We start from the raw sequence: 12,375 nt of genomic DNA, 5'->3' as shown, positions 1-12,375 counted from the left end.
AAAGTCCTTTTATCGCACTACCTTAATTCTGGTTAACCATTTCAAAGACAAACCAAGGAAAAGTTTATTGAGACCTTCACATGTGCCAAGCACCCTTTCTAGACTACTCTAGTGTTACCATTCTTTTTTGCAAATTTACTTCAAAAAAGATGTTTGCATTTTTTATTACATTTATTGGGGTGACATTGGTAAATAAATAGGTTTCAGTGTACAATTCTATAATGCATCACCTGTATATTGCATTGTGTGTTTACCACCCAAAGTTAAATCTCCTTTTGTCACCATATATTTGACCTCCTTTACCCTTTACTACCTCCTCCCCACCCTCCTTTCCCTCTGGTAACAACCAACTGTTATCTGTGGCCATGAGTTTTTATTTGTTTGTTTGTCTTGTTTGTTTATTTGTTGTTTTCAGTTTTATATCTGACATATGAGTGATATCATAGGGTTCTTACCTTTTTTCGTCTGATTTATTTCACTTAACATGATATTCTCAAGATCCATCCATGTTGTTGCACATGACAATATTTCAGCTTTTTCCTGTGGCTGAAAAGTATTCCATTGTATATTTGTACCACATCTTCATTATCCAATCATCTATGGAAGAGCACTTCTGCTGTTTCCATGTCTTGGCTACTGTGAATGCTGCTGCAATGAACATAGGGATATATCTATCTTTACAAATGTTTTCAAATGTTTTGGGTAGGTACTAAGAACAGGGATTGCCAGGTCATATGGTAACTCTATTATTAATTTTTGAGGTACCTTCATGCTGTTTTTCATAGTGGTTGTACCAATTTACATTCCCATCAACAGTGAATGAGGGTTCCTTTTCCTCCACAATATCTCCAACACTTACTGTTACTTGTCTTATTGATGATATCTCATTGTAGTTTATATTTGCATTTCCCTAATAGCTAGTGATGTTGAGTATCTTTTCTTTCATATATTTGTTGGACATTTGTATGTCTTCTTAGGAGAAGTGTCTGTTCAGGTCCTCTTACCATTTTTTAATTGAATTGTTTTTTGTTGTTGAGTTGTATGAGTTCTTTATATATTTTGGATATTAAACCCTTCTTGGAGGTGTTGTTTGCAAATATCTTTTCCTATTTGGTTGGTTGCCTTTTTATTTTGTTGAAAGTTTATTTTGCTGTGCAGAAGCTTTTTAGCTTGATATAGTCCCATTCATTTATTTTTGTTCTTGTTCCCCTTGCCTTTGAAGTCAAATTCATAAAATCTTCTCTAAGATCAAGGCCCATAAGTTTAGTACCTATGTTTCCTCTTATGTAACTTATTGTTTCAGGATTGTATTTATGTCTTTGATCCATTTTGAGCTAATTTTTGTGTATGGTCACAGATAGCAATCTAGTTTTATTCTTTTGCATGTGGCTTTCCAATTTTCCCACGACAATTCATTAAAGAGGCTTTCTTTTCTCCATTGTATACTTTTGGCTATTTTGTTGAAGATTATTTGCCCATATATCTGTGCATTTGTTTCTGGAATCTCAGTTCTGTTCCATTGGTCTGTGTGTCTGTTTTTCTGCCAATACCATGCTGTTTTGATTATTGTCACTTTGTAGTATAATTTGACGTCAGGGAGTGTGATACCTCTCTAGCTTTGTTCTTTTTTTCTTCAGGTTGCTTTAGCTATTCAAGGTCTTTTGTGGGTCCATGCAAATCTAATGATTTTTTGTTCTATTTTTTTAAATATATTTCTATCAATTTCAAAGAGGAAGGGAGAGGGAGAGAGATAGAAACACCAATGATGAGAGAGAATCACTGATCAGCTATTCCTGCATGCCCCCTACTGGGAAATGTGCCCTGACCTGAAATCGAACTGTGACCTCCTGATTCATACATAGGTCAATGCTCAACCACTGAGCCACACCAGCCGGCTATTCTATTTATTTTTAAAATGCCATTGGGATTTTATTGGGGATTGCATTAAATCTGTATATTGCTTTGGGTAATATGGCCATTTTAACTACGTTAATTCTTCCAATCCATGAACAAAAAATATCTTACCATTTCTTTGCATCTTCTTCAATTTCTTTTAATAATGTCTTATAGTTTTCTGTGTATATGTCCTTCACATCCTTTAAGTTTATTCCTAGGTATTTTATTCTTTTTGTTGCAATTGCAAAGGGAATTATTTTTTTTTCTTACCCTGAAATTTTATTGTTAGTAGATTGGTTTTGTATACTGCAAATTTATTTTATTTGTTTATTGTTTCTAATAGTTTTTAGCAGGAGTCTTTAGGGTATTCTATATAAAGAATCATGCCATCTGCAAAAAGTAACATTTTTACTTCCTCATTACCAATTTGGATAACTTTTATTTATTTCTCTTGCTTGATTGCTCCTGCTAGGATTTCCAGTACTATGTTGAATAGCAGTGGTGAGAGTTCCTGATCTTAGAGGGAAAGTTTTCACTTTTTCATCTTGAGTATGATATTAGCTGACAGTTTGTCATATATGGCCTTTATTATGTTGAGATATTTTCCTTATACACTCATTTTATTGAGTGTTTGAATCATCATTGAATATTATATCTTGTCAAATTAATTTTCTGCATCTATTGATAAGATCACATGATTTTTATCCTTTATTTTGTTAATGAAGTGTATCATATTGATCGATTTGTGTACGTTGAACTATCCTTGAGCTCCTGGAATGAGCCCCATTTGATCGTGTTATACTATCTTTTTAATGTATTGTTGTATCCAATTTGCTAGTATTTTGTTTCGGAGTTTTGCATCTGTAGCTTTCTTTTTGGTGTGTTATTCTCTCCAGGTATCAGGGTAATGTTGGCCTCATAAAATGTGTTAGGAAGTATTGCCTCTTCTTCAATGTTTTGAAAGAGTTTGAGAAGGATAGGTATTAAATCTCCTTTGAATGTTTAGTAGAATTCATGAATGAAGCCATCTGGCCCTGGACATTGACTTTTTGAGAGGTTTTTGATGGTTGTTTCATTTCCTCACTGTTGATCATCATTCTGTTTAGATTTTCCAGGTCTTCCTGATTCAGTCTAGGAAGGTTATATATTTCTAAGAACTTGCCCGATCTTCTAGGATTGTTTGGTGGCATATAGGCTTTCACAGTATTGGTGTATGAACCTTTGTATATCTGTGATGTCTGCGGTTACTTTTCTTTCATTTCTGGTTTTGTTTGAGTCTTTTCTCTATATTCTTTAGTGAGTCCAGGCAAAGGTTTGTCAATTTTATTAATTTTTTCAAAGCACCAACTCTTTGTTGCCTTAATTTTTTGTATTATCTTTTTATCCTCTGTTTTATTTAATTCTGCTTTAATTTTTTTTTTCCTTTGGCTAAATTTGGGCTGCATTTCTTCTTTTTTTAGTTCTTTAAGATGTAATATTAGGTTGTTTATTTAGGATTTTTCTTGTTTCTTGATATCCTGTAATGATATAAACTTCCCTCTTATTACTGCTTTTGCTGCCTCTCAATAGTTTAATATGTCATATTCATTCTCATTTGTCTCTATGGATCTTTTTATCTCTCCTTTTATTTCTTCTTTGACCCAGTTGTTTTTTAGTAGCGTGTTGTTAATCTCTACATATTTGTGGTATGCCCCCCTTGCTTTGTGCAGTTGATTTCCAGATTCAGAACATTGTGAACATACTTGGAGACACAAGAAAACACAGAAAGTTTAATGGATTCAGAAATAAAATAAATGAACAAAATGAATGCTTTACCAGAGAGATTGAAACTTTAAAAAAGAACCAAATAGAAATTCTGGAGATGAAGAACTCAGTAAAAGACATGAATGATTAGCAAGCTGAGGAAAAAGAGTTGACTAGAAGGAGGAAAGAATTAGTGACATTGAAGACAGAAATCTTTAAATGATGCAGATGAAAAAAAAAAGAGATTTGAGAGTAAAAAAACAAACAACAAACAAAAAAACAAAAGATGAAAAAACTACAAGAACATACTTGGTATAATTTCAATCTTCTTAAATTTGTTGAGGCTAGTTTTGCATCCCAAAATATGGTCTGTCCTTGAGAATGTTCCATGTGCACTGGAAAAGAATGTGTAACTGTTGTTCTGGGATGAAAGGCTCTGTAAATGTCTATTATGTCCATTTGGTCTAATGTGTCATTCAAAGCCAATATTTCCTTATTCACTTCCTGTTAGGATGATATATCCATAGCTGTCAATGGTGTATTTATATGCCCTACTATAACTGTGTTTTTGTCAGTTTTTCTCTTTAGTTCTGTTAGTAGTTGCTTTATATATTTTGGTGCTCCCTGGTTGGGTGTATCTATGTTGAAAAGTATATGTTTGTTTGTTTGTTTTTGAAGTATTGTTCCCTTTATCATTATAAAATGTCCACCATTGTCTCTTGTTACTTCTTTATCTTAAAATCTATTTTGTCAGATGTCAGTATGGCTGCATCCACTTTTCTCTGCTCAGTTGCTCAAAAAATCATTTTCCACCCTTTCACTTTGAGTCAATATCTGTCCTTACAGTTAAAATGTGTCTCCTAAAGATAACATATGATTGGGTTTTGTTTTTTTATCTAATCTGTTCCTCTGCCTTTTTATTGCTAAATTCAGTCCATTTATATTTAGGGTGATTATTGATGTATGAGGATTTCCTATAACCATTTTATCTTTTGTTTTCTGATAATTCTGTGTCTCCATCATTTCTTTTCCCTTGTGTGTCTGTCTGTTGTTTTAGTTTGGTGGTATTCTATGATTTTTTTTCTCTGTTTTCTCTTTTTTTTAACTAATGTGTCTCAGTTTTAGATTTTTTTTTTTTTATGTGGTTACCATTGGGTATATGCAAAAGAAAATCCTTTTTCTTCTGAATGCATCTTATCTCCATTCCCCTTTGCAAATTCAGACCTTTACCTCCTCCCCTTTTATGTTTTTATTGTCACAAATTATCTCTATTTTTGCTGTGAGTCCATTTCCAAATTACAGTAATATTGTCTTTGCCTTCTCTCCATTTTTAATGTTTTTACTTCCTTTAAAATTTATTTTTAAATGTATAATACCAGTTTCTGAAAAAGGGTTACAATATACTGCTTCTGTTTGTCTAGTAATCTTACTCATAGCTTTTTTTTTTTTTTGTCATTCTTAAGTTTATTTATTTTTTTGACATTTTATTGTGGAAAATTTAAAAATCACATTAAAGTAGACAGAATAGTATAATGGCTCTTGGCACATATAACCCAACTCAATAATGACCATAGCCAATCTTAGTTTGTTTACAAAGCCACCTCTTTTCCATCTCTCTAGTATTTTAAAAGCAAATTTTATATATTTTCATTTCTAAATATTTCAGAATATATCTGAAAGAACTCTTTTTTAAGCATAAGTATCCAATGTTATCACATGAGAATAAAAAATAACCATAATTTGTTAACATCATGAAATATGTAGTTGGTTTTCAGATTTTCCCAATTCTCTTGCTCATTCTTTTAACAATTTGTTAATTTGAATTGGGATCCAAATTAAATCCAATTATTACAATTGATTGATATGTTTCTTTTTTTAATTTTTTTTAATTTTTTTTATTGTTTGAAGTATTACAAATAGTAGTACATATGTCTCTTTTTTTTTCCCCCATTGACCTCCCCCCCGGCCTCCCCTTCCCCCCAGTGCATGCCTTTACCTGCCCCCCAGTGTCTTTTATCCATTGGTTATGCTTATATGCATGCGTACAAGTCTTTCAGTTGATCTCTTACAGCGCCCCCCCCCCAACCTCCTCTGCCTTCCCACTGCAGCCTGACAGTCTGTTCAATGTTTCTTTGCTTCTGTATCTATTTTTTCCCTTTTCTTTCCTTTAAAAAATCTTGCCTCTGCAGACTAGAAATAAACATATAATAACAAAAAAATGTTTGAGTCCCAATTTCAATGTCCAACAGTTCTGAGTCCCCGTTTCAATGTCAAACAGTTCCTTATGTGTACATGTCAGCAATGATATCTGGATGGTGGGCACATGGTGGCAATGCAGGTCCAACCCTCTCTGGTTTGGTCCTAGGCAACCTGCTGCAACACACAGCTGTTGACTGCTAGCGTGGCAAGGCGTCGTTATTGTCTTCCATCTCTGGACTGTTTCTCCTCTTGTCTTCGTGGTTGGAGCAGACCTGTCAATTCCTCTCTGTTGCAGGAATCCACATGGTCTTGAAGTTGTTTTCTGAAAATATACAAACGTATTCTCAACCAAAAGTTAATAAAGGAATCTTTTCTATATACTTGATTTGGGATCCTTTTTATTTTTGCCCAAACGATTTTCCTTTGTCTTATTTAGACACCATGTGTGTTTTTCATGGGTGTCTTCCTGTTAGCATTACAAATAAAAATTAATTTTGTAAAGTAAAAATTTTCTAGATGTAATTTACTTATAGGATATTTTTCCTTACATGGTATTACCCTACTATCCCCCCTTTCTTGATTAATGGAGGCTTTTGTAGATTTTATAATGCAGTCTTGATAACTTTAAATTTTAATTTTTTTTGTACAAAAATATGGCTGCTTTAATTTCATTGCATGTTCAGGAATTTTACCATGAGATGAACTACCAATAGAAATTTTAGTTAACACTTTAGAAACAGCTTTTTGTCCAGTACAATTAAATATTCTTGAATATTCACTTATTTGAATTAGCCTATTTAATTTAATCTGAAAACTTGATTATTATTTTACTGTCAAATTTAATACTCTACCAACAATCTTAGTTTACCCTGTAAATATTAGTGGAAAGGATTATTTGCATTCTTGAGTAGGCCCTGAGCATTCCTGGTGCTAGGCTGGATTTAGATATAGGGCAGCTGCTGTCAGCCAAGTCTCTGTCTGTTACCTGGGTCCCAATCTGAGCTGGGCCAAGTCACACTGTCTGTCACCTGTGTCCCGATCTGAGCTGGGCGTGGGAAGCAAAGCAGCCATGGGAGCAGGAGACCTCCCTCAGACGGGGCGAGGGTTCAGGCCCCTGCAAGGTTGGGAGGGTGGGGGTCTGTGCCCCACCTCTGATGATCCCCAAGTTCTCTCCTGATGGCCCCTCTGCGACTGTGCCTGTCTTAGGTTGTTCCTTCCCTGAGGAATCTTACCCATCTCTGGCTAACCAGTCATCCTCCGGGGCCAAGCAGGGTGATGTGAGGTTCAGTACTGTCTCCTTGGTAGCCTATGCCCCGTGGCCTCCACGCCCAGCACCTTCCTTGGGATCCCCTGGCCTGCTGGCGGGGCCCCAGCACTGATCACATATCTCGGGGAACTCAGGTTTCTTCTCCAGGGAGGGCCCAGCTCACACAATTGGGCGAGAGACAGATCCATGGTACCAGCCACCACGAGGCTTCAAGCTCAGCATGAAAAGAAAGCTCAGGCAACAGCTGAGGGCAACTGGATTGTGAGAAGAGGGTCCCTCTTGGCACAAAAGGCAAGAGGGGCCAATATAGAATGCTCAGGTGCCTTCCCAGTGTCTTAATTCCTTCTGAAAGGGATTAAGTCCTTTCATGTCCTTTTTATTTTATTTTATTTTATTTTTAAATTGCTGCCAAACATTCCAAAAATTAGTTTGTAAGTTTGTTTGGGTTAATTGTACAATATGCTGTTGTAAAATATCTAAAATTATAATGACATTGTAGAATAATATCATGTAAGGATATTCTTTGCTCTAGGCCATGGCAATTCAATTTCAAACTGGCTGACAATTTCTTTTTGTAACTTTATATAAACTTTGTCAGGGAGGCAAAAACACAAATTATTCCCCCATAACCCCCCACCCGCCACTTATGCCCCACCCCCTTGTTGTCTGTGTCCATTGATAAGGCTCATATGCATGCACACAAGTCCCTTGGTTGATCTCTCCCCCTTATCCCCACCCTCTCCTACCTTCCCTGAGGTATGACATGCTGTTCGACGTTTCTCAGTCTCTGGATCTGTTTTTGTTCATGAGTCTATGCCGTTCATTATATTCCACAAATGAGTGACATCGTGTGATACTTATCTTTCTCTGCCTGGCTTATTTCACTTAACATAATACTCTCCATCTCCATCCATGTTGTTGCAAATGCTAGGAACTCCTTTTTTACCGCAGCATAGTATTCCATTGTGTAGATATACCACATTTTTTTAATCCGCTCATCTACTGATGGGCATTTAGGCTGTTTCCAAATCTTAGCTATGGTGAATTGTGCTGCTATGAACATTGGGGTGCATATATCCTTTCTGATTCGTGTTTCTAGTTTCTTGGGATATATTCCTAGAAGTGGGATCACTGGGTCAAATGGGAGTTCCATTTTTAGTTTTTTGAGGAAACTCCATACTGTTCTCCACAGTGGCTGCACCAGTCTGCATTCCCACCAGCAGTGCACGAGGGTTCCTTTTTCTCCACATCCTTGCCAGCACTTGTCATTTGTTGATTTGTTGATAATAGCCATTCTGACAGGTGTGAGATGGTACCACATTGTTGTTTTGATTTGCATCTCTCTGATGATTAGTGACTTTGAGCAGGTTTTCATATGTCTCTTGGCCTTCCTTCTGTCTTCTTTCGAAAAGTGTCTATTTAGATCAGATGCCCATTTTTTGATTGGGTTGTTTATCTTCTTTTTGTTAAGCTGCATGAGTTCCCTGTAAATGTTGGAGATTAAACCCTTATCATTGATATCATTGGTAAATATGTTCTCCCATGCAGTTGGCTTTCTTGTTGTTTTATTGATGGTTTCCTTTGCTGTGCAAAAGCTTTTTATTTTGATGTAGTCCCATTTGTTTATTTTCTCTTTAGTTTCCATTGCCCTAGGGGCAGTATCAGTGAAGAAGTTCCTTCGGCATATGTCTGAGATTTTTCTGCCTGTGGATTCCTCTAGTATTTTTATGGTTTCCCATCTTATGTTTAAGTCCTTTATCCATTTTGAGTTTATTTTTGTGTATGGTGTAAGTTGGTGATCTAGCTTCATTTTTTTGCATGTATCTGTCCAATTTTCCCAACACCATTTGTTGAAGAGACTGTCTTGACTCCATTGTATGTTCGTGCCTCCTTTGTCAAATATTAATTGAGCATAGTGATTTGGGTCAATTTCTGGGTTCTCTATTCTATTCCATTGATCAATATGCCTGTTCTTGTACCAGTACCAGGCTGTTTTAAGAACAGTGGCTTTGTAATACAGCTTGATATCCAGTATTGAGATCCCACCTACTTTGTTCTTCTTTCTCAGGATTGCTGCAGCTATTCGGGGTCTTTTTTTATTCCAGATAAATTTTTGGAAAGTTCGTTCTAGGTCTGTGAAATATGTCATTGGTATTTTAATGGGAAGTGCATTGAATTTATAGATTGCTTTGGGTAGTATGGACATTTTGATGATGTTGATTCTACCAATCCATGAACATGGTTTGTTCTTCCATCTGTTTATGTCTTCCTCTATCTCTTTTTTCAGTGTCGTGTAGTTTTCCATGTATAGGTCTTTTACCTCCTTAGTTAAGTTTATTCCTAGGTATCTTAATTTTTTTGGTGCGATGGTAAACGGGATTGCTTTTTTAGTCTCTCTTTCTGTAAGTTCATTATTGGTGTATAGAAATGCCATAGATTTCTTGGCGTTAATTTTGTATCCTGCTACATTGCCAAATTCATTTATTAAGTCTAGTAATTTTTTGATGGAGTCTTTAGGGTTTTCTATGTACAGTATCATGTCATCTGCGAATAAGGACAGTTTTACTTCTTCTTTTCCAATTTGGATGCCTTTTATTTCTTCTTCTTGTCTGATCACAATGGCTAATACTTCCAGCACTATATTGAACAGGAGTGGTGAGAGTGGGCATCCCTGTCTTGTTCCTGTTCGTAGGGGAAATGGTTTTAGTTTTTGCCCATTGAGTGTGATGTTGGCTGTGGGTTTGTCATATATGGCTTTTATTATGTTCAGGTATGATCCTTCTATTCCCACCTTGCTGAGAGTTTTTATCAAGAAAGGGTGTTGGATTTTGTCAAATGCTTTTTCTGCATCAATTGATATGACTATGTGGTTTTTATCTCTCAATTTGTTTATGTGATGTATCACGTTTATTGATTTGCGAATATTGTACCATCCTTGCATCCCCGGGATAAATCCTACTTGGTCATGGCGTATGATCTTTCTGATGTACTGCTGGATTCGATTTGCTAGAATTTTGTTGAAGATTTTGGCATCTATATTCATGAGGGATATTGGCCTATAATTCTCTTTCATTGTGTTATCTTTATCTGGTTTTGGTATTAGGGTGATGCTGGCTTCATAGAATGAGCTTGGAAGTGTTCCTTACTCTTGAATTTTCTGGAATAGTCTGAGAAGGATAGGTTTTAGTTCTTCCTTGAATGTTTGGTAAAACTCCCCTGTGAAGCCATCTGGCCCTGGGCTTTTGTTTCCTGGAAGCTTTTTGATGACTGCTTCAATTTCTTCCATAGTTACTGGCATATTGAGCTGTTTAGATTCTTCCTGATTGAGTTTTGGAAGGTTATATTTTTCTAGGAATCTGTCCATTTCCTCCAGGTTGTCCAGTTTGTTGGAATAGAGTTGTTCATAGTATTTTTTAACAATCCTTTGTATTTCGGTGGGGTCTGTTGTTATTTCTCCTCTTTGATTTCTGATTTTGTTTATTTGGGTCCTCTCTCTTTGCTTCTTGGTGAGCCTGGCTAGAGGTTCATCAATCTTGTTTATCCTTTCAAAGAACCAGCTCTTGGTTTTGTTGATTTTTTGTATTGTTTTTTTTGGTCTCTATGTCATTAATTTCTGCTCTGATCTTTATTATGTCCTTCCTTCTGCTCACTGTGGGCTTTTCTTGTTGCTCTCTTTCTAATTCTTTGAGTTGTTGAGTTAGATCATTTATTAGCATTTATTCTTGTTTTTTGAGGTAGGCCTGTAGAGCTATAAACTTCCCTCTCAGGACTGCTTTCATTGTGTCCCATAGCAATTGCATTGTTGTGTTTTTATTGTCATTAGTCTCCAGGATGTTTTTAATTTCTTCTTTGATCTCATTGATCACCCAATCATTGTTTAATAGCATGCTATTCAGCTTCCAAGTGTTTGAATTTTTTGGAATGTTTTTATTATAGTTTATTTCTAATATTATGCCATTGTGGTCTGAGAAAATGCTTGATATGATTTCAATCTTTTTGAATTTGGGGAGACTTTGCTTGTGACCCAGTATGTGGTCTATTTTTGAAAATGTCCCATGTGCACTTGAGAAGAACGTATATTCCGTGGCTTTGGGGTGAAATGCTCTGAAGATGTCAATTAGGTCCATTTGATCTAGTGCATCATTTAGAATTGCTGTTTCTTTGCTGATTTTTTGTCTAGAGGATTTATCCAGAGATGTCAGTGGTGTATTAAAGTCTCCTACTATGATTGTATTGTTGTCGATCTCTCCCTTGATATCTTCTAGGAATTCTTTTATGTATTTGGGTGCTCCTGCATTGGGTGCATATATGTTTACCAGAGTTATATCTTCTTGTTGAATTGCTCCCTTTAGTATTATGTAGTGGCCTTCCTTATCTCTTGTTATGGCCTTTACTTTGAGGTCTATTTTATCAGAGATAAGTATCACAACCCCAGCTTTTTTCTCATTTCCATTTGCCTGAAAAATGTTTTTCCATCCCTTCACTCTCAGTCTGTGTGAATCCTTTGCTCTGAGGTGGGTCTCTTGTAGACAGCAAATATATGGGTCATGTTTTCTTATCCATTCAGCTACCCTATGTCTTTTGATTGGTGCATTTAATCCATTTACGTTTAATGTTATTATTGACAAGTACATGTTTGTTGTCATATTTTTCCTTAGTGTTTGTGTTTCTTTTTGCCTTTCTCTTTCTTCTTTTTACAGCAGTCCCTTTAGCATCTCTTGCATTGCTGGCTTGGTAGTGATAAACTCTCTTAACCCTTTTTTGTCTGTGAAGCTCCTGATTCCACCTTCAATTTTGAATGATAGCCTTGCTGGGTATAGTATTCTTGGATTCAAACCCTTGCTTTGCATCACTTTGTATATTTCATTCCATTCCCTTCTGGCCTGGTATGTTTCTGTTGAGAAATCAGTTGATATTCTAATAGGAGAGCCCTTGTAGGTAACTTTCTGTCTCTCTCTGGCAGCCTTTAAGATTCTTACTTTGTCGTTAGTGTTCGCCAATTTAATCATGATGTGTCTTGGTGTCGGTCTTTTGGGGTTCAACCTGTTTGGGACTCTATGTACTTCTTGGACTTGCATAGTTTTTTTCTTGCCAATATCAGGGAAGTTTTCTGTCATTATTTCTTCAAACAGGTTTTCTATTCCTTGCTTCTCTTCCTCTCCTTCTGGTATCCCTATTATTCTAATATTGTTTCGTTTTGTGTTGTCCCAAAGCTCCCTTAGGCTCTCCTCTTGCTTTTTAAGTCTTCTTTCCAGTTGCTGCTGTGTTTG

General features: G+C 36.0%; 1 protein-coding gene across 1 annotated transcript in view; it reads left to right on the top strand.

Moving 5' to 3' along the window:
- The window catches only part of TMCO5A (transmembrane and coiled-coil domains 5A), a gene marked incomplete at its 3' end in the record, with an annotated part of 31,526 nt that overhangs the window by 967 nt on the left and 18,184 nt on the right, over positions 1-12,375 (top strand). The window lies entirely within an intron of this gene.

The sequence above is a fragment of the Plecotus auritus genome, assembly GCF_963455305.1.
Source record: "Plecotus auritus genome assembly, chromosome: 1".
Classification (NCBI taxonomy): domain Eukaryota; kingdom Metazoa; phylum Chordata; class Mammalia; order Chiroptera; family Vespertilionidae; genus Plecotus; species Plecotus auritus.
Note: the sequence above shows the minus strand (reverse complement) of the source record. Positions and strands in the feature narration are given on the sequence as shown.